This window comes from Babylonia areolata, chromosome 20 (genome assembly GCF_041734735.1).
Source record: "Babylonia areolata isolate BAREFJ2019XMU chromosome 20, ASM4173473v1, whole genome shotgun sequence".
Classification (NCBI taxonomy): domain Eukaryota; kingdom Metazoa; phylum Mollusca; class Gastropoda; order Neogastropoda; family Buccinidae; genus Babylonia; species Babylonia areolata.
The window spans coordinates 48552401-48559725 of record NC_134895.1 but is presented as its reverse complement, the minus strand read 5'-3'; the positions used below and the strand labels follow the sequence as shown (position 1 = coordinate 48559725).

Below are 7325 nucleotides of genomic sequence, written 5' to 3'. Positions count from 1 at the left end.
GGAGACATGTCTGAGGTCAACTTCCACTGGTGTGTGGCCTCCTGGCGACCTAACATCGATGGTTCCCTGCAGACTGCCGACGCTGGAACTGTGACGGACGAACCCGGGTGTGGCCGTGTATGGGGGAATCTAAATGAGCGGCGTGAGAGTAATGCCACTGAAATGGTGGTGCAGATGATGGGGCAGTAAAAAAAAAAAGAAAAAAAAAGAAAAAAAAGTTCCACACAAGTTGGGTCGATGGGACATGTACACACGGACAGTGACCCAACAGCACAGCTGCCAAGTTGTTCACACGCCGGATCAAAAGTGACTGAGAGGCACTTTGTACTACAGCCTCTGAGGGGTCTTGGACTGAAGAGGTCATGAAATCAGAGGGTATCGTCATCTGGATTCCTAAAGACACGTGACCATGTAATATACAACGATCGCTTGAGGAGACAGAAGTGAGTGGGGGGTGGGGGTGGGGGTGGATCTAGATCCGGGGCATCTGCTTTTCAAGATCAAAGAGTGATGACAACTTCGAATCAAATGATCCGCATAAGAACTTGACAAGCCCGGGTATTTCTACTTTCTTTTCTTTTTTTTTCTTCTTTTCAAAGTGTCTGGATTTGTTCCAGTCTACCTTTTGTTTACCTGTGCGCTCGCTGAATCGTGGCACAAGCAGCATTGACTTGAAGGTGTGTACCTCAGTTGTAACTGGAGAGAGTCACAACTCTTCACTGTTGTTTCTTTCTGCTGCTTTTCAGTTTCTTCTTCTTCTTCTTCTTCTGCGTTCACTCGCATGCACACGAGTGGGCTTTTACGTGTATGACCGTTTTTACCCCGCCATGTAGGCAGCCATACTCCGTTTTCGGGGGGGGTGCATGCTGGGTATGTTCTTGTTTCCATAACCCACCGAACGCTGACATGGATTACAGGATCTTTAACGTGCGTATTTGATCTTCTGCTTGCATATACACACGAAGGGGGTTCAGACACTAGCAGGTCTGCACATATGTTGACCTGGGAGATCGTAAAAAATCTCCACCCTTTACCCACCAGGCGCCGTCACCGTGATTCGAACCCGGGACTCTCAGATTGACAGTGCAACGCTTTAACCACTCGGCTATTGCGCCCGTTCTGCTTTTCAGTTTCAAAGAAGTTTCCGACAGAACACACCGGGACTGATCCGTAGATCGTTATCATCATATACACTACAGTACACTGATCTGCATGAAAGTAAAGAAAGAAAGGAAGGAAGGAAGGAAGGAAGGAAGGAAGGAAAGAACAACAACGAAACATAGGTGTTTTAATTAGAACACCTTACATTTAGTTCAGTTGTGGGTTTGTTTTTTGTGTTTGTTTTGGGGGTTTTTTTGTTGTTGTTTTTGTTGTTGTTGTTGTTGTTGTTGTTGTGTGTGTGTATGTGTGTGTGTTGTTGTTGTTGTTAAGTGTTGGTGGTGGTGGTGGTGGCGTGTGTGTGTGTGTGTGTGTGTGTGTGTGTTGTGTGTCTGTGTGCGTCTGTGTGTGTTGTGTTGTGTGTGTGTGTGTGTGTGTGTGTGTGTGTGTGTGTGTGTTGTCACGTTGTTGTTGTTTTTTCCTTCTTCTTCTTTGTGTGTGTGTGTGTGTGTGTGTGTGTGTGTGTGTGTGTGTGTGTGTCAACTATTCACACGGTTTTCATGACAGATACTGATGATGATGATGATGATCGATGCCTGACCTTATCTTAAACCTATCGCGCCTCTCAGTTCTTGCAATACGCTCCATCAGTTTCGGAACCGGCACGGACTGACGCAGAGGCTGTGAGACTGTGTGAAGATTACTGCGAGTTCGATTCCCGGGTTGCTGGCGCCGACGCCTGGGGTGCATGGTTCGCTCTGCCGCGGGATGGGTGAACACCGAACTCGATCAACTCACAGTCGGAATATTGTGAGTTCTTATCCCAGACACCAAACATAAAAAAAAGGCATTTTCAGCCAACCATCTTAATGTGTTGTCAGTTCTGCCTGATAGTGTCGGTGTGTAATGTTTGATAGGTCCCCACCCCCCTCCCCACCCACCACCACATCCCCCCTACCCCCCCGCCCACCCTCCTGGCTTTGTTGACTCCATCGCCCTCACAGACTATCATCTGAGGATGGCTATCCACGTTAAAACTTCAATTAAAAAGCTCAAATGTAACTAAGAATAGTTGCGCCTGTTGCCGAAACACACACATAGACGGACAGCGAAGAGAGACAGAGACAGAGAGAGAGAGAAAAGCGAGTCAGTGGAAGGAACACAATATTCACTTTTCGCTCTTTTCCTACGATGTCAGTGTCGTTCTGGGTAGGGTTTGTGTGTGTGTGTGTGTGTGTGTGTGTGTGTGTGTGTGTGTGTGTGAGTGTGTGTGTGTGTGTGTGTGAGTGTGTGTGTGTGTGTGTGAGTGTGTGTGTGTGTGTGTGTGTGTGTGAGTGTGTGTGTGTGTGTGTGTGTGTGTGTGTGTGTGAGTGTGTGTGTGTGTGTGTGTGTGTGTGTGTGAGTGTGTGTGTGTGTGTGTGTGTGTGTGTGTGTGTGTGTGAGTGTGTGTGTGTGTGTGTGTGTGTGTGAGTGTGTGTATGTGTGTGTGTGTGTGTGTGTGTGTGTGTGTGTGAGTGTGTGTGTGTGTGTGTGTGTGTGTGTGAGTGTGTGTGTGTGTGTGTGTGTGTGTGTGTGAGTGTGTGTGTGTGTGTGTGTGTGTGTGTGTGTGTGTGTGTGTGTGTGTGTGTGTGTGTGTGTGTGTGTGTGTGTGTGTGTGTGTGTGTGTGTGTGTTTTTTTAATTTTTTTTTTTTTTTCTGTCTGGTGTCGAGTCAGAGGACGGTCCATCTCCCCTTCCCCCCGACCTCCACCCCTCTCCCAACCCCCTCCCATCACTGATCCTCCCCCCCCCCCTCGCCCCCCCCCTGTGGGACGGTTATCCCCCCCTGTCAGTCACATGACGGAAGTGGGTGACGCAGCACTTGATGAATGTGGGCCGAAATATAAAACCGGCGGGGGTCTGTCTCACTGATGTAGTGCGGGAATGTTCTCTGCAATCCTCCCCCGAGTATCCTCCACACACTGAGATGCCCAGTATCTAGTTTCGCTGGGGTTTCTATTATGATGATTATCAGTCGTTGGCTACAGTATCCCACCGGCAAAGGAATGACTGCAGGTTACAGTCCATAAGTTCACCACGTGGACTGTGAATCAACAGCTGAATCAATCAAAATTATGAACATATAGATAAAATAGATAGAAATAAATAATAGAAAGAATAAACAACCGGATTATGAGAGTAATGACTCAGGTAGATCTACAGGCTCAAACTGACAGCTTCATCTCAGTGTACGTCTCAAACTTTGTTCAACAGTCTTCACTTAGATGTCCTTCATATATAAAATGGTGACATCTTCTTGGCGTTCACTGCCGACCGTCATACCATCACTATTCTGTCCAGCTCTGGCGACGATGAATGACGTCGTTTTCTCCGGTTCAAGTTGTGACTAACACTCAAAACTACCCGGCGGCAAAACAGAGACAGGTGTCTCGTAAACAAGAGCCCTACAAAGTCAGTCAGTAATCTTGAGTTTCTTTTTAAACTGAGAATGTCAGTGTGCACCATGTTAAGCCGGACAACAACCCGGTAAACTGTTTGTTTTCTGTCATCATGGCAAAACTCACTGTTCCTGGGTTCACTGTTAATTGATATTCAGTGTTTATACTCTCACAGAGACCCACTATCCACATGAATAAATGTATCATTTCGTTTTTATGAGAGTTCACCATAAAGGTGTCAGAAATGAATCATATTTGCAATATTTCCGGCAGTCCGGCAGTTCAGAAGGGTTTCACGTCACTTTAAAGTGCAAGAAAAAAAACAACAAGGACCGGTAGGTGTGAAATTTTGATGTACGTTTTTATCTGAGACGGAATCTCTCTCAGTGAAACCCGACGGGACTCGAAAGCACTGATCAACCTGGGGGTTCGAAAGCCCCAACTCTGCCGGTCAATTCTCGCACCGTGCGTGGCCGCGCGGAGATCGCTCACTGTGCCTATGTACGCAGCAGGCATGCAAAAACCTTTAAAGACACCCCCGCACAATCCAAACGGGAATTCAACCGTACGTTTTAATAATTACTTACAACAAAACAGACGCGGCCCTACCCTAACAGTTGGTTATAATGGCCCCCAAGTCATGATGCGTTTTTACTGATAAGCCGCGCTGGAAATGATGACATCAGCTACTCTTTTGAAAGGGTAGCTAGCTTGGGTATATTTTGAACGGGGTGGCCTGGGTTTGTTTGAGAACAAGTATTTGGGTACTCTTCCCGTCAGGGTACGTGGGGAAAAGGTTATTGGGAGAGAGACTGAGGGAGGCAGGAGAGGAAGGAGAGAGAGAGAGGGGTGGGTGGGGGGGAGGGGGGTAGGGGGAGTGAATGAATGAGAAAGTGAGAAAGAAAGAAGTATGTTTAGAAGTCTCACTTCACAGCACACACACACACACACACACACACACACACACACACACACACCAGGTGTGAATGCCGACCTACTATAACACCCCCCTCTCTCTCTCAGGCTCTCTCCCTCTCTCCGATTTCTCTTGATAAACGTCCTAGTTCCCACCCACCCCTTCCCCCGCCCACCCCTTTTCCTCCACTTTTGTGTCACGCTGCCCCACTCTCTCTCTCTCTCGCCGAGTCTCTCTCTCTCTCCCTCTCTCTCTCTCACTCTCTCTCTCATTCTAAGACTCTTCCTCCCCCCTTCTCTCCTCTCTCCCTTATCCTCCCTTTCTCTCTCCCCCTAATTCCTCCTATCTAAACTTCTCTACCCCCTTTCCCGTTCTCTCTCTCTCTCTCTCTCTCTCTCTCTCTCTCTCTCTCTCTCTCTCCTACTCCACTCAGTCTCTCTCTATCCATCTCTGTCTCAGTCTCAGAGACTCAGTCTCTCTCTCTCTCTGTGTCCTCTCTGTCCCCCCCGCCCCCTCACTTCCATCTCCCTCCCTCTCTCTCCACCATGAATCACTGACGCAACGACAGGTACACAAAAGCGGGGAAATCCCAAGTTCGAGTAACTATGACATGGGATCAAAAACACACCACAGTTTTCGGATTTGTCTGGACACACACACACACACTCTCTCTCTCTCTCTCTGTGTGTGTGTGTGTGTGTGTGTGTGTGTGTGTGTGTGTGTGTGTGTTTGAGACAGATAGCTGTTCGTCGTGTCTCCAAATAGACTGGTATGTGAACGCTGAAAGTTTCCTGAAAAAATTCGATAAGATGTGTGTGTGTGTGTGTGTGTGTGTGTGTGTGTGTGTGTGTGTGTGTGTGTGTGTGTGAGATAGCTGTTCGTCGTGTCTCCAAATAGACTCGACTTGTGATAAGTGAAGGCGAAAAGTGTCCTGAAAAAAATCGATAAGGTGTGTGTGTGTGTGTGTGTGTGTGTGTGTGTGTGTGTGTGTGTGCCCACGGTGTGTGTGTGTGTGTGTGTATGTGTGTGTGTGTGTGTGTGTGTGTGTGTGTGTGTGTGTGTGTGTGTGTGTGTGTTTACCTTTTCTTGAATGACAAATCGTCACGGCGAACATGACAGCACACACGCGTTGCAATGAAGCTATTGTCAGCACTTATTCATTCGGCACAACGATCTGTGAATCATACACTCCTCTCACTGGTGTCAGGTCTCCAAAAGCACTGCCTATAATCATATTCATATTTGTAAATGAAATGCAGAGAATAAACTTTGTTGATATGTAATTATGCATGTATGTATGTATGTATACTGTGTATGCTTGTTTGTCTGTGTCTGTCCGTATGTAACATGTATAAATCAGTCTCTCTCTCTCTCTCTCTCTCTCTCTCTCTCTGTGCGAACTATCACTCCTTTTTGAAACATGAAAAACACACGACTTTTTCAAATGTCGTTTTAAAAGGAGATAGAGTTTTAGTCTCGAAATGGCGACGATTGTGTGTAAACTAAGCGCGTAAGTGCCCGCTCATCTGATTTTATTGTAGCCTTGAAAATAAAGAATGTCTGTCTCAGTGTCTGTCTCTGCGTCTGTCTGTCTGTCTCTCTCTCACACACACAACAACAACACAACACACACACACACACACACACACACTGTTCATGCTCTCTCGATCCCTCTCCCCCCTTTCCCGCTCTACTTGTGTGTGTGTGTGTGTGTGTGTGTGTGTGTGTGTGTGTGTGTGTGTGTGTGTGTGTGTGTGTGTGTGTGTGTTGTGTTGTGTTGTGTTTTTGTTGTGTGTGTGTGTGTGTGTGTGTGTGTGTGTGTGTGTGTGTGTGTGTTGTTGTTGTTGTTGTTGTTGTTGTTGTTGTTGTTGTTGTTCAGTGTTGGTGGTGGTGTTGGTGGTGGCGTGTATATATATATATATGTGTGTGTGTGTGTGTGTGTGTGTGAGCGTGTGTGTGTTGTGTTGTGTTGTGTTGTGGTGTGTGTGTGTGTTGTCACGTTGTTGTTGTTGTTGTGTGTGTTATGTTGTGTGTGTGTGTGTGTGTGTGTGTGTGTGTGTGTGTTTGCCAGTGTGTGTGTGTGTGTGTGTGTGTGTGTGTGTGTGTGTGTTTCACAATTGCATAATAATAATAATTTCGATTTTGTTTTGTTGTATGTAATCATGTGTTGATCATAAAGCCTACTGTATCAGCGCTGCGACTGAATGAAAAAAATGACAGCACGCAAACGCTTATACACCTATTATGCTCGAAAATAAAAGAAATGTGTATTGTAATAAGGAAACAGAAATGACAGAGAGAGAGAGAGGGGGGGGGGGGTTGGACGGAGGGAGGGGCAGAGAGAGAGAGAGAGACGGGAGTGAGAGAGAGAGAGAGAGAGAGAGGATCAGAGAGAGGGAGAGTCAGAGAGAGAGAGAGGATAAGATAGAGAATATTCACAGCCGGGACACCCAACATACCTTACTCAGTACACAGTGGACGTCGCTGGACAAGGTCGCTGAATCGACATGGCCCGCGTTGTGAACCTGACGCCAGTTCAGTGTCGGCTGGCTAACCGCTTCCAGTTCGTCAGTGTCACTGAATAATTTCAAATACACAGCGACCAACTTTTGGTTTTAAATCACTCAGTTTGAACGAACAAACCTCCCTTTAAACCATCACACACACAGCAACAACTAAAATCCGTTTCCGTAAAAGTTATCACGGCAACCAAGCACACAAACTGAACCGAACTTTGGGATACAATTTGAATTCTGCCGGAGGGACTCGTAAAACTTAAAGAAGTTGGAACACTTGACAGGAGTTTCCGCTGGCGGTTGACTCGCGTGTAGAGCTGAGACTGAGTACGTGTTTCCTGAAGTGGTTCAGGTGAAA

The 7325-nt window shown here is 46.8% G+C and overlaps 1 protein-coding gene across 1 annotated transcript in view; it reads right to left on the bottom strand.

Moving 5' to 3' along the window:
- Window positions 1-7325, bottom strand: part of LOC143294685 (serine/threonine-protein kinase PLK1-like) — a 32547-nt gene extending 25222 nt beyond the window's left edge. Inside the window, exon 1 of the mRNA XM_076606075.1 lies at window positions 6911-7325. The gene's annotated coding sequence lies outside the window, so the exon portion shown is untranslated. The remainder of the gene's footprint in view (window positions 1-6910) is intronic.